Raw genomic sequence first — 25,336 nt, 5'->3', positions numbered from 1 at the left:
TTTTAATGGTCACTGTGTCAGAGTGTGCATGGCTTTACTATGTGAGACAAGCCAGGAGCAATAACAGCAAACAGAGGTTTGTAATAAATAGTGGTTTTATCTGCAAAAGAATATATACTGTACATACACATAGACAGAAGTCAAACAATCAGCAAATTATAGCAGGGAAGAACATGGAGGGAGGGAGAGAGAGAGACAGAGATTTGCCCTAATAGGGTCTCTTATTATTATACAGGCTCTTAAAGTGATAGCAGCCAAAAACCTTGCTGACTCATTCCAATCATTACATCAGTGCATCAGCTCCTAAATCACTACCCTGATACACTAAGCAAACTGTTGCACTGTACCTGTACTGCCCAGTAGTTCAAAGGTCATTCTCCCTTAGGATGTCCATTCTCCTTCCTTGGGATAACTCCTTCTTTCCAAAGAGTTGCAAAACTAGTGCTTCCTTCTCTTCCCAGCCCTTTTAAGCAAGTGGTATCCACCCAGTAACGTACTACCTGATTGAGAATACACCTCAATTCTCCACCTTGTAGAAGACGTTGTGTAATTCTATTGTAACTCCAAGATTAACTGGTGTGAGCTTTAATTTAGGATGAGGCTGTGGAAGTGGAGGGGAAAGGAGTGGGAGGGAGGGGAATCCAGGTTGACTGTAGAGAAGCAAATTGCAATGTGGATCAAGATTGCAGCTACTTCTCTCAATTGTGTTAAGAACCCGTTGAAATGGTCTGATCCCTTTTGGTGGGTGTGCCATCAATCACAATTGTGATTGTGCAATTGTGCTCTTCAGGTTTTTTTTAATGATTTTTTCCTATTGTTTTCTTATGATTTATCAATTGCTGTTTGTAACTTATGATTAATGATTGTAACTATGATTTATGACCTATCGCCTATTACTTGCTGTTTATATGTACACTGTGATCTTCTGACCCAGAGACAAATTCTATTCTGTTCTGTTCTATTATTCTACTCTACGCTACGCTACGCTACTCTACTCATTCTTCATTCCACTATTATATTATTCTATTCTATTCCATTCCATTCTACTCCATTCTACTCTACTGTATTCATTCTTCATTACACTGTTATTCTGTTCAGTTCTATTCTACTCTATACTCTACTCTATTCTACTCTACACATTCTTCATTCCACTATTATATTATTCTATTCTATTCCATTCCATTCTACTCCATTCTACTCTACTCTATTCATTCTTCATTCCACTATTATTCTGTTCAGTTCTGTTCTACTCTATACTCTATTCTACTCTACTCATTCTTCATTCCACTATTATATTATTCTATTGTATTCCATTCCATTCTACTCTACTCTATTCATTCTTCATTCCACTATTATTCTGTTCAGTTCTATCCCACTCTACTCTACTCTACTCTACTCTACTCTACTCTACTCTATTCTACTCTACACATTCTTCATTCCACTATTATATTATTCTATTGTATTCCATTCCATTCTACTCCATTCTACTCTACTCTACTCTATTTATTCTTCATTCCACTATTATTCTGTTCTGTTCTGTTCTGTTCTGTTCTGTTCTGTTCTGCACTATCCTATCCTATCCTATCCCATCCGTCTTTTTAAAATTGCTCATTAATGTGGGCATGTGGTCTTAATCTATCTTTGGATGATAACTTTAGATTAGTCAATTGCCATACATTTTTAAAAATTCCAAAATTCTGAGGTAAGTGCTTGCCACGACTTCCTTGATTCTTGTAGGTGGGCACAGAAATATTTGAAGAGTCAACTGCCTGAAAATGAGATAAAACAACCTTTATTGCTTCTTCGTGTTTGGGAAGAGTTGGCAGGTGAAAGAAAAATATATTCCATAAGCTGCAATCTCATCCATATGGTGAAAGGAACGCTAAAGTTCATTGTATGAATAAACATCGATTAAAAAAAAAAATCAATGCATACAATGCATACCAAATATATGAACTCTAATCAGATGATTGCACCAAATTAAATAATACAATAACTAATTGCGTCCTTGCCATTTACTAATCTGTTCTTATTCCTATTACTAAAGACCCTAATGCAGAAAATATGCCACCTGTAATGCCAACGACCACGTGCTGAAAATTTGTTCATTATGCAGGTCGGTTCTACCTCAGATGAAATCTGGGTAGCAGGAAAGGAACAAAGCACATTCTGGCAAATTATAGGAGGCAACTGAGCTGAGCCAGAATAAAAGAATAACAAGAGTTGGAAGGTCTTCTAGTCCAACCCCTGCTTAGGCAGCAAACCTTGCACCACTTCAGACAAATAGTTGTCCAATCTCTTCTTTAAAACCTCCAGTGATGGAACATTCCCACTGATCAGTTGTTCTCACTGTCAGGAAATTTCTCCTTAGTTGCTTCTCTCCTTGATGAGTTTCCATCTGTTGCTTCTTGTCCTACCTTCAGGTGCTTTGGAGAATAGCTTGACTCCCTCTTCTTTGGGGCAGCCCCCGAGATATTGGAAGACTGCTATCCTGTCTCCCCTGGTCCTTCTTTTCATTAAACTAGACATATCCAATTCCAGCAACTGTTCTTCATATGTTTTAGCCTGTTAATACAGCCTAGAACTGTGTTGGCTTTCTTGACAGCTGCCACACACTCCTGGCTCATATTTCAGTGATTATCCACTAGGACTACAAGATCCTTCTCAGTTACTACTGTGGAGCCAGGAGTCACCTATCCTATACCTGTGCATATGGTTTTTCTTGCCTAAATGCAGAACCTTACTTTCTTCACCATTGCATTTCATTTTGTTACATAGCACCCAATGTTCAAGTCCGTCAAGATCCTTCTGTATCTTAAGCCTATCTTCTGGAGTGGTGGCCATTCCTGCCAGCTTGGTGTCATCTGCAAAATTGAGTTCTGCATCTATCCCCTCTTCCAAATCACTGATGATGATGATATTGAAGAGTATTGGGCCTAAGACAGAGCCTTGGGATCTCCCACAGCCAACATGTTTTTTGAACTATGCTTTAGAGCAGGGGTCTCCAACCTTAGCAACTTTAAGACTTGTGGACGTCAACTCCCAGAATCCCAAAGCTGGCTGAGGAATCCTGGGAATTGACCTCCACAAGTCTTAAAGTTGCCAAGGTTGGAGACCCCTGCTTTAGAGCAGGGATGGGCAAATAATTTTCCCAAGGGAACCTGGGTCTGTTGTGGAGTTGGGAAGATCCGTAGGCACTCATGCACCCATGTAGGTAAATTGGGAAAAACGAAAAATAGCAGTGACCTTCAAAACCTATTCAGCGGTATGAATTTGGTACATGGCATACATGTTATTTATATTTGATTTCTAATTTCTGATTGACCCTCACGTGGGCTGCATGGTGATGGCCAAAAGGCCAGAGGTGATCCAGAGGCCACCAAATGTTCTTGGAAGTAGCAGGTGCTTTGCCTCTTATTTGAACTTATCTCCTCCCAATTCATGCAGGAACTCTAACTGTGGACTAGATCAGGGTTTGTGATCAGGGTTTGTGCCTAGATCAGATCTGTGACCAGACAGGACTGAGGAGTTGTTGTTGTTTTTAAAAATGGGTTTGTTGTGGCCTGTAGTCCTCTGGCCCCTCCCACAGCTGAATCGGAAGAGGAGGAGGTGGCGGTGGTGTAGGAGTCAGGATCAGCTTCAAGGCAGTCTGGGAGCTCAGAGTGGGAAGAGGAAATGGAGCTGAGAGACAGAGAAAGAGAGAGAGAGAGGGAGAGAGGGGGAGGGAGGAAGGCGTGGAGCCTGGCTGCCCGTCAGCCCTCAGATAGAGAGTCAACAGCCCCAGATCTGGAGGTGGCTGATGAGGAAGTGGAGGAACAGCTGGGAACAGTGCCTGGTGTGTGGATGCACAAAAGGCAGAGGAGAGGAGAGTAGTGGAAATCTATGGGCCGGTCCTTGGGACGGAAGAACCATCGCTGCTAGCAAATTCCCACCCTAGCTCTGGAGATAAAGGGCAGGGGGTGGAGACGAATAGGTGTGACAGACAACTATTCATCTCCCTGCTGGACGGACTTGTTAGCCTGCGGTGAGAGAGAAACTTTTTGCCGGGGTTGCTGGCACTTCTAATAAAGGAATCATTGTGTTAACTTCAGGGGGTTTGTTGTGTTTGGGGAGCTGGGTCAGAACAGGGTTATTTCCCTGTATAAGTGCGTAAAGTGACAGAAAGCATTGTCTTCTTATAAACCCCGACACTCTGCTGGTTATTGACTTGAAGGAAAAGAAGCGGGGAGAGGAAATAACCACTCGGTAGGATGAATCTGCCCCTATCAAAATGAAAATGAGATTGCAATCTGGGAAGGGCTCAAGGCCAGAAACCCAATGCTCTCCCCCACCCATCCACCCAATTAAAAGAAGCCAAAACTCTGCAAAAATTTGCACTCTTTTGCAAAAACCCAAGGGCCCCAGTAAAGGCTGGGCTGCTCCACCAGTTTCGAAACCACTTTTGTAATCCCTATTCGATGCATAATGGACTCACCTTTCTCAGTTATTAAGTTCAGAGTCTAAAATTGGGCAACGGAACTAGCCTTGCGTTGGGCCAGTCCTCGCCCTTATGACCACTGTCAAAACCAAAATTTCTGCTGGTGTAAGTGAGACTGCGGTGAAGCAAACTTGGCTCTCTTTTGACGAGCTTTCATGCCACTGTCACTAAGTGAATCCCTGCAGTCGTTCAGTTAGTAACGAGGGTTATTGTGTGAATCGGGCTTCCCCACCCCCTTGATTTCGTCTGTCAGAAGGTCACAAAAGGGGTATTGCATGACCCAGGAAGGGGAATGACACCACGACCATTGTAAAAATGAATCTGAATGTTGATCTCATGATCGCAGGGATGCGGCAACAGTCATAAGCGTGAGAAACGATCATGTGTCCCTTTTTTTCAGTCATGTTCATTTTGAACCATCACTAAATGAACTGTTATAAGGTGAGGACTACCTGTATTGAGGAGGGACGTGGTGGCTCGGTGGCTAAGACGCTGAGCTTGCCGATCAGAAAGGTCGGCAATTCGGCGGTTCGAAGGTGAAAGAATAATTTTGAGAAGATATTGGAGAGCACAGTAAAGCTGGTTTTGGGTTATTCCTAAGCAAGAGTTACCCATTTCTTTTCTCTCTTTTTTTTGAATATATTTTTTATTGTTTACATATAAATATATTGAATACAGTATAATTGACCCTGGCATTCCAACTGCCATAAAACAGAAGTAAAAACCAAATAATATATATGTACATTTATACAGTATATATCAATTTTCGTACAAAAACTTCTGATCATCATATAATATGTCAACTCCTCTTATCATTCTAATACTTACTTTCCTCTATCAATAATACAGGTAGTGTCCCTTTCCAAGTCGCCTTCCCCGGATTCTTTCGCCTTCCAACTCCTACCTTGTGTTTCTAACCATTGATAAAACATGTTCCATGTTTAATAGTATTCTGTATCCCGTTTATCTTTTATTTTTAGTGTTAGTCAGCCCATTAAGTTACCCATTTCTACATGTTCCCTCCTTGCCTCTGATGTCCCATTTTTTTTTCTTTTTAAATGAAAGAGTTTGCTTTAATTCCACGACAAAGCTGGATATATTTATATTTTTCTGTCCAGGGAAACAAGGAGCCGAATGAGCTAGCCCTCATCTGCAGACAGAAAGGAGTGCCCACATATGGGTTTGTTATTTCAGTGAAAACCAGGTTTAGGATGAGGGTAAGTTACACAAAACAGAGGACATAACAGCCATTATTGTTGTTCTTCAACTGGGTTGGGTTACAGGGATGTTTCTAGACACCTTAAAGGTTCTCTTTCAAAAAGCAACTGGACTTGGTTTTCGCTTGAAGATATTTCGTTTCCCATCCAAGAAGCTTCTTTGGTTCTGAAGAAGGCTCTTGGATGAGAAGCAAAACATCTTCAAGGCTTCTTCAGAACCCAAGAAGCTTCTGTCATGCCCCTGTTAGAATCTGACTCCGAGGGAGAGATGGAACAGCTGACAGGGAGTGGGAGTGTGGCTCTGGTGGTTGTGGAGGAAACTGGGGAAGGGTACAGGTTAGCTGGGCATTCAGAGGAAGACCCAGGCCCACCCATTCTTCATCCTAGGGCACACAGGGAGGAGCAGATAAGGGAGAAATATGAGTGGCGTGGTCTACGGGGGGTGGGGGGAAGGGGCCCTGATCCCCTTCATGGACTGCAGCTGGGTGGACTGGTTAAAAGGACAAACTGCTCATGGCAAACGTGCTGGAAGCAAAGCGTGCATTCTTGTCAGAGCTTATCTGTGTTTTGGCTTCCTCCCAACTATGGGTGCTGCGTTATCTGGTAGAAGTCTGCAATTAATCATCCTTGGCTACTGTAGTAATTCCTTCAGTGTGGTGTGTTGGGTTTTTTATTTCGAGTTAACTTTACTTTCTTTAAGAGTTTGATATCCAGCCAAGGATAATTGGACATTGGGGCCAAGTTAGAGGCATTAAAGGCACTTTCTTCTATTTTTGTGACCTGGTTATTTTTGTGTCACGCCCCGGGTCATCACAGCTTCTTGGATGAGAAGTGAAACATCTTCTAGCTTTCTTCAGAACCCAAGAAGCTTCTTGTACGAGAAGCAAAACACTTTCAAGGAAAAACAAAGTCCAGTTGCCTTTTGGGAAAGCAACTTTGAGACAACTGTGAGCTGGATGATTGAGAATCTCTATAAACATCTGGATTCTAGAATTTCTTGATAAATTGACTTTTCCTATTTCTGCACAAGCAGCTGAGTTGGCATCTGGTGGCATCTGGTGGGCTTGGAGTTCAGTAGCTGAAAGAATCCAGTGTGGTGAGAACATAAATGGGACACTCCTAGGAATTTCCCAGACCTCCAGCTAGATGGAGAAATTGAAAAACATCCCAGATGAAAACAATGTATGTTGTTGCCAAACGGAGGAACATATAAGGGAAGGAATGGTGATGTGGGCCTTTCTTTCTAACATGTAGCCATGATGAGTCTTTGTGTGACCAAGTTGATCAGCTAATAATACTCCAATTTATCTGCATTGAAATATTGGACAGAAATTTTGGTTAGCATAACTCCGTAGGAGCTGAGCTTTAACTTGATGGCCCAAAGATGCTTTTTCTAAAAGGTGACTGGACATTTTTGGTCTTACATTTGAAACCATTTTGCTTCTCATCCAAAAAACGACTTCATTCCTAACTGAGTAGTGGGTAAATGTCCCCACCAGTCAGTTAGAACGGAAGAAAACCAAGCAAAGATATTTTAGCGTGACAGAGAATAACAGACTAACAGAGTTGGAAGGAACCTTGGAGGTCTTTTAGTCCGGGGTCACCAACTTTTTGGACCTCAGGGACCACCAAACTCATCATTTTAAATCCCACAGGCCAGAGACCCTGGGAAAATCCCCCCCAAAAGTCTGCAGGAAAATTCCTCACCCCATTTTCCTACCGATTGATCGTTCTTTATTTGGGATCGCAGGGTACCGTCTCCAGCTCCATTCTCAAGGGGAGAGAGAGAGAGAGACTTTTGACTTCATGCAAGGAAAGCAGCAGAAGCAGCAGAAGTCTTTCTTTCTCTCCCCCAAACTCTGCCAGAAATGAGTCTTTGCCAGCGGAGCCTCTTGGAGCAGGAGGCCTTGCAGGGTCCCAAAGACTCATTTCTGGAGGAGTTTGGGGCAGCCAAAAGCAGAAGAAGAAAGAAGTGGAAAGAAGCAGCCCGGTGGCCAGGCCAGGTGCCCTTTCCCCCTCCCCTCACTACCTTGTGTTGTTCACAATGCAAGTGATGCAAGCCTTGTGTTCCTGCAGGCCATGTGGGCGGCACAGCCTTGTGTTCCCATGCAGCCTGGATTAATTGCTTTGGGGGGGGGGGGACATTTCTCTGCGGATCACCAAAGTTTTCTCACAGACCACCAGTGGTCCCCGGCCCAGTGGTTGGTGACCACTGTTCTAGTCCAATCCCATTCAGGCAGGAAACCTTACTATATAGTCTAACATATTAATTTTTTTCACAAATTAAGGAAATGGAGATCAAGGAACGGAAGTGATATTCTCTCTAGGCTGAATTAAGTTTTTTTCCAGTCGGCTTGTATAGCAATTCATTAAATGGATACTTGCATTAAATTAGCATGGATGTGTGAGGGGAACCTTTACCTTTTAAAGTTGCTACTGCAAAGTTAGTCATTCAACATTTGCAGCCCGGTGGATTAATGAATGACCAGATCTTGCATAAAAACAAAACCAAAAAGAAAAAAAAGAAAAAAGACTTTTCAACAACCCCCCAGTGTTTTCTTTCAACCACCGTGTGACTGGGGTTAATGAGTTCCTCGAATTTGCCCTAGCAGCTCGCTCAACTGGCCTCAGCCAGTACTCACAGACGGAGAGGTGTGGGTGTGTATTAATGCCATGGCTTCATTCCTGCCCCCAAACCTGTCACCTCAAGGCAAGCCGTTAAGGGCAAGATAAGCATCTCGGCAAGACCGGTCCCCAGAATTAGGGGTGTGTCGGGGTGATGTGAGTAGCCAGATACCCCTCCGCCGACCTGATTTATCTCGGCCATCTCTTCAGCCCAGGGAGCTTTGCGTTCCTCCTTCGCTTGCAGTGTGTAACGGGAGTTCTGGATTTGGACGGAAAGCCTCCAAGCACTTTTGCATGAACCCGGCCGTGCTTCATGAATGCTAAATTGCACCACGAAGGAGAAAACCCTTGTTATGCCGCATTTTTCTTTTTATTCTCGCCCCAGACACCTAAATCAGGGAACAGTAAGTAGCATTTTCAAGAGATTAGGGAGGCAGGTTGGGTAGGTTCCAACTGCCATAATAGGATCCGAATTTTAAGGCCCCCTCTCCTTTTTTCCTTTTTTACGATCGCCGATAGATAGTCCCTTCCTTCCCCACTGCAGTCTTCTTCTCAGGGAATTACAGCTTTTGCTAAAAAAAAAAGAGAGAGAGAGATTAAAATGCTATTATGCAAATGGTTGCAGTAGGTTTATTATGTTTACAAATTAACGTGTGTGGCTCAACACACGAATTATCCGATTAGTCTATCTACATTATGAAAGATATAATAATAAACTAACTGTGGATCAACAAGAGAGACGCCTCGGATTGTTTTAATAGGAGTTGACAGCGATTTAGGAAGTCCTCGACTTACAACAGATGGTTTAGTGGCCAAGGTTACCATGGCACTGGGGAGAAAAAAGGGACGTGTGGCCATTTTTCACACTTATGACTGGTGCAACACCCCCATGGTGTTGCAACGGTCATGATCAAAATTCAGATGCTTGTTGGCAACTGACTCATACTTATGACAGTTGCAGTGTCCCGGTGGGAGGTCGCGTTCTCCTCTTTTGCGATCTTCTGACGAAGCAACAGAGAAACCCGATTTGTTTAACGACCGGATTGCTAATTGAACAACTGCAGGGATTCCCTTAGCCACTGTGGAAATGGAGGTCATAAAATGGGGTAAACTTGACAAATTTCTCATTTAGCCACAGAAATTTTGCCCTCCCCCAGCCCCCCACCAAAGACAGCCATTTCTCCTGAGCTCCAAATCTAAACCGTTGCCGATCCTGAGAGTGAGATAAACCCCACAGAACCCCACACTTTTAGCTACAACTACAGGGTGAGGCCTTGCACCTGGGAGCCCTAAAGTTTACTAAATAAAGAGGCTGTTGTTTCCAACAACATTGTTTAAGAAAAAAAATAAACTCTCTTTGGCTGTTGCATCGTAAACTTTAGCTTGTCTCTCAAGCTTGTCTTTCCCTGTACGATCCTTCTCCAGGGATTCGCCTGCATTTTGGATTTCACATTTGGAAATCCATCAATCAGAATGGAGCTGGAAGGGACCTTGGAGGTCTTCTAGTCCAGCCCCCTGCTCAAGCAGGAGATCCTATACAATTTGAAACAACTGGCTGTTCAGACTCTTCTTAGAAACCTCCAGTGATGAAGCGCCCACAACATCTGGAGGCAAGTTATTCCCTTGATTAATTGTTCTCCCTGTTAGGAAATTCCTCCTCCATATGTTGAGTATGGATCTCAGAATATAGAAGATAATATAACAGAGTTGGAAGGGACCTTGGAGGTCTTCTAGTCCAACCCCTGCTCAAGCAGGAGAGCCAATAGCATTTCAGACAGTCATTTCTTAAACACCTCCGGTGATGGAGCACCCACAACTTCTGGAGGCAACTTCTGTTCCACTGGTTGATTGTCCTCACTGTTAGGAAGTTCCTCCTTAGTTCCAGGTTGCTTCTCTCCTTTGATTTATTTCTATCACTTCTTTCTTGTCTTGCCTTTTGGTTTGTCCTCCTCTTCTTTGGGGCAGGCCCTCAAATATTGGAACACTGCTACCCTGTCACCCCATATCCTGCTTTTCATTAAACCAGATATATACCTAATGCATGAAACATAGAATAATGGAGTTAGAAGGGACCTTGGAGGTCTTCTAGTCCACCCCTATGCTCAAGCAGGAGCCCCTAGAACATTTCAGACAAGTGACTGTCCAGTCTCTTCTTTACAATACTTCTCGTTCCTTGTCAAGCTTTTGCAAGGTGTGTTCTGTTGGTCTGGCAAAATATTACTCCAGATATTCCAATGTTAGTCCAGATTTTTTTTCCCCTGGTTTTTTTTTTTCTTGTTGAAAGCAAGCCCACATAAACTCTCAGCCCAAAAGGACTCCAGGTGCAACGTTGCTAAGTTTCTCCAGGGATGGTGTGCGGGCAACCTTTTGTCCAAGTCATAAAATGCCCAGCGTAATCCTGTTGGGCAGTTTCTCCGCAGTTTTCTTGATCTACCCCTGGAGCGGTCAAGATTAAAGCTGATGTCTGGAGGGTGGAAATTGGCACTCGAGGGACAACGTAGCAGAGGTCGGCTGTGAAAATGAAAGATATCTGGGGCAGAGGGAGAAGAAGCAGGCAGGCCGGTAATGTGATAGTGCTGAGGGATCGTTCCGTAGCTTCATCAGAGTTGAAAGTCCCAGCTGAGGAACATCACCACTTTTGGATCCCAGGAAAGAAATGCCTTGAACAGCAAGTTCAGGCATCTAGGCATAATGCAGGAAGTGGCTGTAAGAAGCGCCAATAAACTTCTGGGGTTGAGGGATCATTCCGTAGCTTTCATCAGGGTTCTGAGGAACATCATCAGATCTGGATCCCAGAATTACAATTGCCTTGAATGGCAAGTTCAGGCATCCAGACACAGTGCTGGAAGTGGCTGAAGAAGTAGGTAGGCCAGTAATCTGATAGTGTTGAGGGATCATTCTGTAGGTTTCATCAGGGTTGAAAGTCCAAGCTGAGGAACATCTTCACTTCTGGATCCCAGGATTACAAATGCCTTGAACGGCAAGTTCAGGCATCAGGCACAATGCAGGAAGTGGCTGTGAGAATATAGAATGGGATTCTGGGGTTGAGGGATCCTTCCGTAGTTTTCCTCAGGATACTGAGGAACATTATGAGATCTGGATCCCAGAATTACAATTGCCTTGAACGGCAAGTTCAGGCCCCTAGGCATAGTGCTAGAAGTGGCTGTAGGTAGGAATCTGATGGGGTTGAGGCAGGGTGGTATTCAAAAACCCCAGCAACCAGTTCGTTACCCAGTTGCTGGGTAGGCATGACCATGGTGGGTGTGGCCTACCAGAACTTCCATTTTTTTCACTTTCCCCAGGGTCTGGAGGCTTCCCTCGGACCTCTGGGATGGTGAAAATGACCTCCACGGGCTCTGGGGGAGGGGGCTCCGAAAGCCAGAAACAGGCCCGTTTCTGGACTTCTGGAACTTCTGGAAGGCCCGTTTTTTACTGTCCAAGAACCTCCGCATGGACCCTGCACTTACATGCATCCAAAACAGGCCACGTGGAGACTCCTGGGAGGGGAGGGAAGAGAAGGGCCAGCCGATCGGTTCAACTATCGGTTCAGCGAACCAGGTGTAAATGTAACATCTGGTTCGGCCGAACCAATCCAAACCGGCTGAATCCCACCCCTGGGTTGAGTGATTGTTCCGTAGTTTTCGTCAGGGTTGAGAGCCCAAGCTGAGGAACATCCCCAGTTCTGGATCCCAGGGTTACAAGTCCCTTGAACGGCAAGTTCAGGCATCCAGACACAGCGCCGGAAGTGGCTGCACGAAGTAGGCAGGAAGGAATCTGATGGGGTTGAGGGAACATTCCATAGCTTTCATCAGAGTTCTGAGGAACATCCCCAGTTCTGGATCCCAGGGTTGCAAGGCCGTTGAATGGCAAGTCCAGGCATCCAGACATAGCGCTAAAAGTGGCTGCACGAAGTAGTCAGGGGTGGGATTCAAAAATCCCAACAACTGGTTTGCTGCTTGGTTGCTGGGTAGGCATGGCCGTGGTGGGCGTGACCTACCAGAACTTCCGGGAGGGCCATTTTTCACCTTCCCCAGGGTCCAGAGGTCCTCTGGAAGGTAGAAACAGGCCTGTTCCCGGACTTCCAGAAATTCCGGAAGGCCCATTTTTCATCGTCCCAGAGCCTCCGCACGGACCCTGCACTTACCTGCATCCAGAACAGGCCATGTGGAGACTCCTGGGAGGGGAGGGAGGGGAGGGGCGGGAAAGGCCAGCCGATCGGTTCAACTACCAGTTCAGCGAACCACGTGTAAATGTAACAACCGGTTCTCCCAAACCGTTCCAAACCGGCTGAATCCCCCACCCCCCCCCCCGGGTTGAGGGATCGTTCTGTAGCTTTCATCCAGGTTGAAAGCCCAAGCCGAGGCACCTCAGCAGTTCTGGATCCCAGGGTTACAACTGACGGTGGTTGTGTTGCGGTCTCTGGTCAAAGAGCTGACATTTGGAAGACAAACGTTCATCCAGGATCAGGCAGCTAAGCTCCCCTAAATGATGAACATCCTATCTTGGTTTGTGTGTGGAAACAACTGTCACGAGGACGCTGTGTTCTTACAAGTCAGAATTGCAAATACAAATTGGAGTCAGCTGTCGTGCCAGCAAAAAAAAACCCCAAACAACCATCCAAACCCCTCCAGTGTATTAGCCTTCCTTCTCATAGGTCACCACAAATCCACTTCTTTCACAGTTGTGTGTCACACATCTGCTTGAGTCAAATGTAACCTTGGAAGCCACACACACACACACACACACACACACACACACACACACACAAACAAGCCAGCTATAAATGGCTCCTGGAGTTATTTTGAAGAAGTGTGTCCTGTTTCATATTTATAATGGCGAGCCTTCATAATATTCACAGTGAATATATAACACAGATCAGTTCAACAACCATGAAATTGTATGTTGTCAGGTTGTCATATAAATAGAGCCATATTCTCTGTTACAGTAAGATTGGACGGAATGTTTTCATTGCTTCGAAATCATGCGAAAGGAAAAAAAAAGAGTCAGAATCTTCCTTTTTGGATTTAACAGCAAATGCTACCTTACAATTATCATCGTCATTGTCTTTATTATTTTATAGGTAATCTCGGAGGATATGTTTTTTCCCCCCTTCAGCAATGAGTAGGGGAGGAAATATTTATTTCAATAAATGCTAATCGGGCAAGCTATTTTTTGAACTCCGTAATGGTTTCATCTCCATTTTTTTTAAAAAAAAACACTTTCTATTTTTGTGTTTCACATTGGCACTAATTGCTGCTAAATGCTACAATTCAACCTGGGCAGGTGGCCTCCATACTGACAGCATCATTAGAAAATGATAGAAAATATAGCGGCCAAGTCTAATGCAAGACACGATGTATACCTGCATACTGTGGATGATGTTAGTGTTCCCTCCCTCTCCCTCTCTTCCCCCCCTCTCTCCCTTTCACTTTCTCTCCCTCTCCTTCTCTCTCCTTCTCTCTCTCTCTCCCTTTCACTTTCTCTCTCCCTCTCTCTCTCCTTCTCCCTCTCTCCCTCTCCTTCTCTCTCTCTCTCTCCCTTTCTCTCCCTCTCGCCTCTCTCTCCCCCTCTCCTCTCTCCCTCTCTTTCTGGAGTTGAAGTCCACAAGTCTTAAAGTTGCCAAGTTTGGAGTTCTAGATCATAGTGGGCTCTTAGCTTCGCAGTTTTCCTAACTTTATGCTTCTGTTTTTTAAAAAAACAGTGGCCTCTAACCTTTTGGGCATCAGGGACTGGTTCCGTGGACCAGAGTGGTTTCACGTGCTGCCTGCATCCGACAGATGGGGCTTCGCTTGTTTGCATGGCTAGGTTTCTGGCATGCCATGCCTCGATCCACGGACTTTGAATTGGGGACCCCCATTTTTAAAGACTGGCGGGGTGTTTCTGCATTGCAGCCAAGAAAGTATGTCAGCGTTCCAAGTAACAACCTCCCAATTCAAGGATTCTGAAACTGCCATCTTCTCAAAGATCCATTTTATTAGAGATGTCATATTGGCACATCCGAGGAAAACCCGAATCTGAGATTTCTGGGTTTTCTTTAGCCCAAAGAGTATCCAAAATCCAACTCCTGCACCCAATAGTTCCTTACAATGGTCCAATCATTACTTCGTTCCAACTGGAGACTGTTCCCAGTCACTCCCCTCCAGGTGCAGGGTAACCTGTCCTTGACTCTCTGAGAAAGGAATGTTGTTGTGGCTAATTTTCCACTGCTCCTTGAAGTCCACTCTCCCAAATTCCCAGGCATGGAATGTGGAAGCCTGGAAACCTCAAAGAAAAATAGCTTCCAAGCTGACAGAGTATTTGCTTCAGGGGTGGGATTCTTCTGGTTTGGACCAGTTTGGGTGAACCCCTGGTTGCGATGATTGGCTGGCTCCGAAATGGTTCTATCCGGACGATCACATGGCCCTTGCACTGTACTCACCTTCTCTGCTCAGCTGATTTGCACCTCAGCTGTGTTACTTCCCTGAAGTAACATTGAAGGTAAGTAATTGCAATAGCTGCACAACGTGCACAGCATGTGTGCAACGTTGTGCTACTAAAAATGGGAAAAGCTGCCACTTCGAGCTTTGTTAGGTGTGATTACGCCAGACCTGGTGTAAAGTTTATAGTAAATACTCCCCGGGCCTTCCCAGAGAATGTTTTTTTGACAGACCTTGTAACTGAAAGCAGTTTGTTCTTTCACAAGGTGTCTCTTGGGAGCACAGGAAATCCTTGACTTAACAACCACAATTGAGCCCAATTATGTTACGACGCTGAGTGAGGCATTTGCGAAGGGAGCGTGGCTTCCATTTTATGACTTTTCTTGTCACCTTTTTAAAGCGAATCATGAAAATTGTTCAATGAGTAACACTGTTGTAAAGTGAATCAGGCTTGATTTGCCCCTCCCCCAGGATGCTGCAAACCGTCATAAATGTGAGTCAGTTGTCAAGCATGCAAATATAAAACCAGGTGTCCCTGGCGATGCTGCAATGGTCATAACTCTGAAAAATGGACAGGATTTTTCATCTGCCTTGAAATGGTCACTGAATGAACTGCAGTTAAGTCATCCTCAACCCATTTTAATTTGAGCCCACAAGGTAAATGTGACAACTCTTGTAAAACTAGATCCAAGTATCAATTATTACAGTGGCATGAAAGCCTAAATAAACAAAAAGCTAAATATGAAAACACTCATAAGGGCTTATAGAGAAGCCTGGTTGCCTACAAACCACAGCTGGATAACTTCACTGCATCTGCCTTCAGGTTAAAATTCCCTGTCCAACTAGTTTTATCGAGCTTGTAAACATGGATCAAGAGACATCCAACCTCATCGTACAATACTGTTCCAACGTTTTGCAGAGGCTAAGTTAGCTGGTAGGGCTGCAATCTGGATTTGTATTTGAGTGTTGCAATTCCAGGAATGATCCCTGTGAAACGCAAGCTATCATTATGAAAGCTTTCCAATTTGTGCAAAAAATAAAATAAAATTATATATGTATGTGTATATATATACTGTGTGTGTGTGTGTATGTATGTGTGTATAAAGTTGGGAAACCTCTGTTGTAGACCTTTTTTGTGGCCATAATACATAATAAGTCCTCGACTTACAACAGTTTATTGAGTGACCATTCAAAGTTACATCATTGAAAAAAATAATGTAGGACTGTTTTTTCGCACTTACGACCGTTGCCTCCCTCTGGACACACAACCAAAATTCAGATAATTGGCAACGGACTCACATTTATGACGGTTGCAGTATCCTGAGGTCATGTGATTCCTCCTTTTCTGACAAGCCAAGTCGGTAGGGAAACCAGATTTACTTAGCAACCATGTACCTAATTGAACAACGGCAGTATTCACTTAATGGGAGCAAAGAAAGGTCATAAAATGGGGCAAAGCTCACTTAATGTGATAGCCCGGGGCATGGCAGAAAGGCATCACAGTCAGAGAATAAGTATGAGTCCATTTATTAGCTCCAACTTTGCCCCCAATGACCAGGTTACCTTCTGGTCTGGAGAAAAACTCTCCCACGAACCTGCAACAGCCTTTGGCTGCAGATGTTCCAGTCCAAACATTGTAAACTGAAAACTTTAAATTATAAATCCAACAAGGCAAAATAAGGTAAGAAATCTGGCAGAGCGAGATATGGAGTTCCAGAAATGAAGTAACAAGGCAGTAAACCAAACCAGTTGGGAGGATGCCAGGAACTCAGAAAACGGCCAACACAAGATAAACTCACGTTTGCTCCCAGCAGCTGCTCTCAGTTTACATCTCTTTTAAACTCTCATTCCCAGGTGTGGCTAAAGAAGGGAATCAGGGCCCTTTCCTCCCCCCGTAAGTCATGCAACCCCCATTGCTCTCTTCTCCATTCCTCCCTGTGTGCCATAGGATGAAAAGGGGGTGGGCCTTGGTCTTCTTCTGAACTCCCTCTCCCTTATTCTACCTCTTCCCTGCTCTGCCCAGCCGGACTTTGCCCTTCCCCAGTTTCCTCCACAGCCAATGGAGCCACAATCCCGCTCCCTGTCAGCTGTTCGTCTTCCTCCTCGGATTCAGACTCTGATGGGGGGCATGGCACTTAACAAATGTCTCACTTGGCAACTTAAATTTTGGGCTCACTTGTAGTCATAAGAAGAGGACTTAGTTCTTGGGATGATTTGACTCTCATTTTTGGAAAATGTGGTCATAATGTTGTGGAAAAAACCGATGCTTGTTAAGCTGACTGATAATCCCGCTAAACCTGCTTTAAACCAGGTTCCCGTATCAAGAGTTTGCTTATTGCAAACCTACAGATAGCTCTTGGCTTACCATCATTCATTTAGTGACCACCCAAAGTTACCATGGGCACTGAAAAAGTGACTTCTGGCTGGTCCTCACTCTTACGACCATCATAACATCCTGACAGTCACGAGACCAAAGTTTGGGCACTTGCTAAACAGCATATAATAACCATGGTTGAAGCACCTGACCAGTTGAGGAAAAGGGAAGATGGATTTGCTTAAGGACTGTGTTGTTCACTTAATTCACCACAGTGATTTGCTTAAGAGCCGTGGCAAAAGAGGTCATCAAATCGGACAGAAGTGACTTAAGGCCCATCTTAGTTTGCAATTGTGCAGTTCTAGTTGCAATTGTGGTTGCAAGTTGTCGACTATCGGTGTAGTACTTTCTGTGGGTTACGTGGGAAAGCGGGGGCAATTAGCAACCTGAGGCAGGTTTAGCTGAGAAGTGAGGTCATGATCTTTGGATTCACTGCTGCGGTTTTGTGGATTTTGTAAATCTTGTGATCTTGGGTGGAGTTTTGGGTGCAGAGGCCTTGACTGAATCATGCAACTTTCAATCAATCAATCAATCAATCAGAATAGAGCTGAAAGGGCCTTAGAGGTCTTCTAGTCTAACCCCTTCAACAAGCAGGAGAGTCCATATAATTTCAGACAAGCGGCTGTCCAGTCTCTTCTTAAAAGCCTCCAGCAATGGAGCACCCACAACTTCTGAAAGCAACTTCTGTTCCATTGGTTGATTGTCCTCACTGTTAGGAAGTTTCTTCTTCATTCCAGGTTGCTTCTCTCTCCTTGATGCATTTCCAATTTTTCTTGCCTTCAGGTGCTTTGGAGAATAATTCGACCCCCTCCTCTTTGTGGCAGCTCTTCAAACACTGGAAGACTGCTTCCATGTCCTCCCTAGTTGTTCTTTTCTCTAGACTAGCCAAGCACAATTCCCTCAATCGTTCTTCACGTGTTTTAGTCTCCAGGCCTTTAATCATCTTAGTTGCTCTTCTCTACGCTTTTTCCAAATTTCAATGTTTTGCTCAACAAAAAAATAAAAATAAATAGTGTGGATTTGGACTTGACCAGGGAAACCAATAGCACAGTCCCAAGCCTTTATCTAACTCATGAATGAACCTGGCTCCCTGGAGGAGGTTTCAGAAGGTACTTGCGGTTGGCTGAATGAAGGGACTGCCAAGGTAGAAGAAGCTTGCTGCAGAGCAAGGCAAGGCTGATTGTGTGTGAATGCCAGCGCTTTCTCTCCTCCGCCAACCAGGGGCTATTTTTGCTTTGATTATTTGAGGGGGGGGGGGGCAGTAGCTGGAGGTGATCAGGCCTTCCATGGCCTTTGCCGGCTCTGAGTCAGCTTTTTCCAGGAAGCTCAGATGTCATTCCAGCCACAAACTATCTTGGGTTGAGGTCAGGCTACCGTAGTCGGAAGATTTATAGCTGGTGGGGCTGTTTGTATGGAAGGCTCTGTAGGAAGCCCTGTGAGAGTTTGGCATCCCTTCCTGGCCTTGTTACATCATTATCTGTTATTCTGTTCTATTTTCTGTTCTATTCTATTCTTTCTTCTATTCACACTTCTCTCCTCTCCTATTCTATAATAGGATATTATTCTATTCTATAAACTGATATTATTCTATTCTATAAACTGATATTATTCTATTCTATAAACTGATATTATTCTATTCTATAAACTGATATTATTCTATTCTATAATCTATTATTCTATTCTCTTCTATAATCTGATATAATTCCACTCCACTCCATTCCATTCTATTCTTAATTCATTCTACTATTATTCTATTCTATCCTATCCTATCCTATCCTATCCTATCCTATCCTATCCTATCCTATCCTATCCTATCCTATTCTTTTTCCTTGCTCTATTCTATTATATTCTCTATTCTATTTTTTTTCTTTATTCTATTCTATTCCTATTCTCTTCTGTCTCCTCTCCTATTCTATTCTAAAGTGCATTGGAAGCTTTCTTTCTTCCCAATGCAAGATTGTCTCTGAACTATTAAATAAATTACAGAAATTAAGTTGAACTTGATACCCTGTGCAAAAGTATGGCAGAAAATTTCACGTTTCCCGAATATTTCCATTTTTTCCCAGTCTGTTAAAACTTAATTTTATTTGTTCATTCCCATTCTAGCTCTGAATTTTTTGGTGGCTTCCTGCCTAAAAATTCACCAGATCTGTCTCTGGTTAGGTTTCTAAAGATGAGTCAAGGTCAGCCAGGTGTGATTTCTGAATGATACAACATGGTGTGTATATAGGGCATCTCATTCAGTTTTGCTTTAAAACGTTTGGCATTGATTATATAATTGCATATCTCCCCCTTTCTCTCTCTCTCTCCTTCTCTCTCTCTCTTTCTCTCTCTTCTCTCTCTCTCCTTCTCTCTCTCTCTCTCTCTTTCTCTCTCCTCTCTCTGTCTCTCCTTCTCTCTCTCTGTCGACTCAGGTCAACCTTAACTCACATTCTGAATTTGCATTCAGGCTGGATGGAAGTTGTAGAGAGTAGAAGGACAATTATGCAAATAATGTGGGTTTTATTTTGTTTTTGTTGCTGCAATATACAAATGCTAAACTGGTGTGGATTCTTCTTGGTTTGCAATGAGAAGCATGACATGTTCATAGGTCCAGAGTAGCAGTGGAAATGATTTTATCCGTGCAAACGCCCTGCGCGTGCCCTTGGCGTGTTTATCTATTTTAATAACAACTTTAAAATGTTGGGAGGCATCTTGCTGAGGTGTTGGACTTTCTGAACTGCTGAGTTATATTCTCTCGATTTCTTTTTCTCTTACCTTTCGGTCTGGTTTCCTTCCCTTTCCTTTAATAATTTTAAAATAGGAAGGCTATCTGAGGAGTGCCATGGATAGGATAAGGGCAACAAATGAGACTTTTAGCCAGGTTGTTCTTTGGAGGTGAAATGGAGACTCATCTTAAATTAAGGGTCATCATCTTATCATTAGAATGTGGTATTAGATTTTTATCCTGGGTCATTTGAATTGACATTCGAGATGCAGCCACAAACTTCCTTCTTTCTAAATAATTCTCGATTTGACTGCAATCTGGACTAAGGACCTAATGATCACAATTGAGCCCAAAAGGTTTTTATTTTTATAATAAAAACAACAAATAAAACCATTTTTCAGTTCTACAGTGCGTCGGTTAGGTACATATATCTTGTGCACATAATAATATTATCATACATTTCTTACTTGTTTATATTTATTTCTAATCTATATTTTATATTACATTGGTCAATTGTTATATTATCATTAACATTGTAATTATTATCTTTCAAAAATATATTCCGTCCTTACCTATTCTCTTACTCGATCCAAATCAACTCATTATAATATCTTATTACTATTATCACATGTTTCAATTTCTTACTCTTCTATTTAACCATTCGTAGAATAAATTCCAAATCTTATAGTAATCTTTTTCTTCCTGTTCTCTAACTGCCATTGTCAATCTACTCATTTCCACACAGTTCATTATTTTCTTAATAGTTTCCTCCTCTGTCGGAATTTTCTCATTTTTCCAGTTTTGTGCAAATACAATTCTAGCTGCTTTTAATACATTGATAATCAATATAGGTTATCTCTCTATTGTAACCTTCGAGCAAAATTCCCAATAAAAGTATTTCTGGTTTTAAAGCTATATGTTGTTTAATTGAGCCCAAAATTTATGTTGCTAGGCAAGACATTTGTTAAGTGAGTTTTGCCCCATTTTTCAACTTTTCTTGCCTCGTAGGTTAAGTGAACCAACTCAGTCATTCAGTAAGTAACAAGGTTAAGTGAATATGGCTTCCCCATTGGGGTCTGCAAACCATAATAAATATGAGACAGATGCCAAGCATTCAAATCTTGATCATGGGACTATTTCAATGGTCGTAAGTGCGAAAAATGATAATTAGTCATTCCTCACTGTCTTCAATGCCATTGTAACTTCAAATTGGTCCCTGAAACGAAAGGATTATCTGTAGACTCATTATTGTATAATTATATGCCCAGATGAATTGAATTGGTGCAAAATGAATGAATGGGTGTAAAAAGTATTCTAAATTTTTTAAAAAAAACACGATTCCCTTATTTTCTTCTTAAGAAATAGAATGGCCACCCAACAACCCTTCTTGGCTCTTAACTCAGAAATGTTTGCTCAAATTGTCAAAGGGAAGAAAGAAATATCAGTTGAAAGAGAACTACAGAATATATGTTTTGCCTACATTAAATTTTCAGTTTCTTTCTTTTTTTTAAAAAAAATATTTTTAAAATATCATTTGGGTTAAAGCCTTTGTTTGTTTGTTTGTTTTTATTTTTGTAGCACAACAAAATTCCAATTTCAGTTGAACAGTGTGTTGTTTGGGTACAAAACATATTTTTAGGATATAACAATCAAACCGTGCTCACTTTGGCAGCACATACACTAAAATTGGAACGATGCAGAGAAGATTAGCATGGCGTTAAAAAGCCTTTTGAAAAGGAAGATTAGAACTAATATAAAGGAAGAGAAAAGACAGAAATCAAAGAGAAAGATAAAAAGTACGAGAAAGATGGGGAAAAAAAGTAAAAGAAAGATAGAAAAGAGGTTCCAAGAAATAGCTTCTGATATTCTTTACCTCAGTTATAGGTAAAATATATTTTCTTTGATGACTTATCTTGAAAGGACCAATGTGTAACTCCAATGATAAGTCAGCCAAAGGGAATTGACCTACAAAATCTGTTTTGACCTCAAAGCTGCTCTTTTCCATGAAAAATGGCTAAGTTGCTGTCCTCTTGCCTCTTCAAATAATTATTGTAAAGTGATATTTAAATGGAGCTACAAAGGAAGTTCCTTGAGCAGATTCCATTGGAATTCTCCATACTCCAGAAGGATCAAAATCCTTTTTTCCCCCCTTACCTTTCCAAGAAATGAGCCAGTTTCACTACTAGTAGCTGGTGGAAACCCATTATGTAGTTTGCATTTTTAAAATGAATTAAGCAAGACTTAGATGTGCAATTTTTTAATTGCTGCAAAGGGAAAAAACTGTCCTTAAGGTATTACTACTTCTACTACTACTACCATTGCTACTACTACTTCCTCCCCTCCCCCTCCCCCTCCCCCTCCCTCTCCTTCTCCTTCTCCTTCTTCTTCTATATATATATATAAAAGCAAAAGACCACTCATGCATCATCACAAAATCTGCAGAACTGTAAAACCTACAAACTTGAAAGTTGGCCCTTATGTTCTTCTTGGCTTCTAGGGGCTCACTGAGAAAGGATTTTTCCAAATGATCATCAGAGCATTTAGAGTATTTCCTATATTATTATTATTATTATTATTATTATTATTGTTGTTGTTGTTGTTGTTGTTGTTATTACGCTCTGATGCTAAGGAGTTCTACTCCCCCTCCCCACCTGAAAAAAAGAAATCTCTTCCAAATGCAAAACACAAGCAGAGGAGAGGAGTTTCAGTTTCAGTTTCAAAGCACCAAGCAGCTTTAGTACAGAACAGTTGAGCTAAGCCACGCCCAGGCTCCTTTTCTGTCTCTTTCTTGCTCACACAGCAAATACTGTTTCAGTTTCCAAACAGCCCTCAACTGTCTCACCCACTAACAGGACACTAGCCAGATGAATACCGATGGATGCTGGTAGGCAGAGGCACATTTTTTCCCCCTTATTTTCCTACCCCAAAACTAAGCCCGACCACATAGTTTTGTTGCGAAGCATGGGTATGCAGCTAGAATTGAATAAATCTTGATTGCTCGCTATGCATCCTACATGTTCCTGGTTGCACACATAAACTGTATACGTTCCACATTAGAAGAATCCTGTCTGATAGAATTTGCAGATTTCCAATCATCTTTTGATTTTTACTCATTGCTTTCACGGATGGATCGCCAGGCTATTTGAATATTCATTCAGGGAAAATTTTCTAGTTCTGCTTTTAGATGTTGAATAATGCGTGGAAGTGACGATAAAGTCCTATTGTCAGATTTGTTTCTTTAGCTCTGGAAGATTTGAAGATCCTATTTCCCTGGAGTTTTGTGGCAGGGAAAAATGGGATAGTTTGGGGGGAAAAAAATCAAGAAACAGGATATACGTGAGAAAACCAGTGGCATAATCATAAAATGTAGGATTGTTGACAAGATCTAGGTTTAAGCAAAGTTTGCAAAGGACTCTTCTAAATGCTATTTTTTGCAAATGTTTGCCTCATCCAGATTTTTTGTTAAACCAAAGACAAGTCGAACTTATACAGAGAAGAAATAACTAAGGAGAATGAATCACCTTTTTTGTTAAAATTGTGTTGTATGTGTGGGATGAGAGCTGAAGACTGTACGAAGCTCTCCAGCCTATTTTTGGTCAAGAAGGTTTTTTTTATTGCAGGTTGGGTTAATCACCCAGATTAGATTTGGCTGTTGACCAGGTTTTCTTTTCTGAAGTTCACTTTCCTACTCTTTGGAATATATTTGCCTTAATTTATGGAGTCATTGAGCACCATGTTAGTAACAAAAAAATTGCAGAACTGGGTAAGAAAATAGAAGCCAGATTTAGCCACACTTCTGAAATATTATGCTGAATGCCTTGTGTTGGAGGAATGTACAGAAATATTAAATATATAATATATATATAGGCAAAAAAAATATAAGGACACATTAAGAATTCTGGAAAGAAACCCACCCAGGGTTTTTTTTTTGCCCCAAATTAGGAAGCAAATGTACAATTTGTTTCCAAAACCCGGCATCAAAATATTCCTATTTAATATTCATATTATGTGCGCAATGCATGTGTCATATCATATAATCGTGTCTAATGGATTTATCTGTGTATCCCTATATTTGGAGGAAATTTAAGATTCTCTCCCCCCCATCATACAAAATTCTTGGCTCCAACTGCCCCAGTTCCTGACTCAACAAAGCTGAATCTGCTTACATTTTATATGTTGGAATGCTTTCCTGTTTTTTTGTTAAGTGGTGCAGGTCTTATCTGCAAGAAACCGTTAAAGCGAGGGACCCCACCAAGGACATGGACACAGGGAGTCTGAAAAGACTTGAAAAAATGTGATGATTTAAATCTTGAGTTAAGTCTTGGGGGCGGGTCTATAGCCATATTTAAAGAGGATCTATGGTAAACAAAAAAGGTTGAGAACTATTGGTCTCCTCTTCTCTTCTTCTGTCCTCTCTTCCTCTCCTCTCCTTTCTTTTCTCTTTTCTGGGCCAGTCCTGGAGTCTGGGGAAGGCTCTGACGAGGGCTCTGCGTTGGAGGCAGAGATGGAGCCAGAGCTGTCCAACAGTTATCAGCTGCCTTCGGAGTCGGAGATCAGTGGGGAAGAAGAACAGCTGGAGCCTGTTCCCGATGTGTGCATGCACAGAGCTGCCAGGAGAAGGGAACAGCTAAGGAACAAGGGTCAGCTCTAGAGTAAAGGCACAGGTGGATGGTGAATGGCCCCTCCCATAGGGAGTAAAGAGGAGGGAAAGGGGAGTGGGGTTTGCAGGAGACAATTAGTTCAATTCATGAGAGTGAAGATTTGTTCCTGACTACTTGCCAAGTATTGTCTGCTACAGTGTAGTGTTTGGAAGATATTGGCCTGGCAGCTCTCCAATCCTGATAAAGGTCTGTAGTTATGAAATCTCTTGGAAGACTGTTGGCCAGGACTTTGCTGGAGAGGAATTCCCTTTAATCTAAATAAAAGGGGTTTTATCAGGATGAGAAGTCGGCTTCATGATCTTGAGAAGTCTTAGGTCAGAACAGTTGATTTATTCTCCAAAGCACTTGAGGGGCAGGACAAGAAGAAAAAATGGAAGGAAGTCCTTTCTCTAATCACCCAAGTCAATTTTGCCATCTCTCCTAATTCTGCAATTTGGGGCAGCAGAAATACCCACCATTGTGGATATTTCAAAGTCTTTCTGAACTTGCAGCATGTATGAACACAAACTACTGTGTTTCTCATAAAATAAGGCCGGGTCTTGTTTTATTTTTTTTGAGCCCCCCAAAAACAGCTAGGACGTCTTTTCAGGGGTGACTTAATTTCCTCACCCACATGCACCCCAACCTAGAGCGCCCCATGCGCACTCACCTCTCCACAAGGCTTCTTCTATCGGCCGATGGAAGCTCCCCGAAGGCAGAGTCACCAGCCACTTCTATCGGCCGGTAAAAGCGGCGTGGTGGAGAGGTGAGCGCGCATGGGGTGCTCTAGGTGGTGGTGTGCGTGGGGGAGGAAATCTATCAGCTGGTAGAAGCAGTCTCGGGGCGAGTGCCCATGCGCAGTCCCCTCGCCACGAAGCTA

General features: G+C 42.6%; 1 protein-coding gene and 1 pseudogene across 2 annotated transcripts in view; both read left to right on the top strand.

The window, feature by feature from the left end:
- PPARGC1A (PPARG coactivator 1 alpha) overlaps positions 1-25,336 on the top strand; it is a 122,633-nt gene that overhangs the window by 16,072 nt on the left and 81,225 nt on the right. The window lies entirely within an intron of this gene.
- Positions 21,473-21,571, top strand: LOC113435957 (U6 spliceosomal RNA; annotated as a pseudogene).

This window comes from Pseudonaja textilis, chromosome 6, assembly GCF_049901715.1.
Source record: "Pseudonaja textilis isolate UNSWEBS1 chromosome 6, rPseTex1.2, whole genome shotgun sequence".
NCBI lineage: Eukaryota > Metazoa > Chordata > Lepidosauria > Squamata > Elapidae > Pseudonaja > Pseudonaja textilis.
Note: the sequence above shows the minus strand (reverse complement) of the source record. Positions and strands in the feature narration are given on the sequence as shown.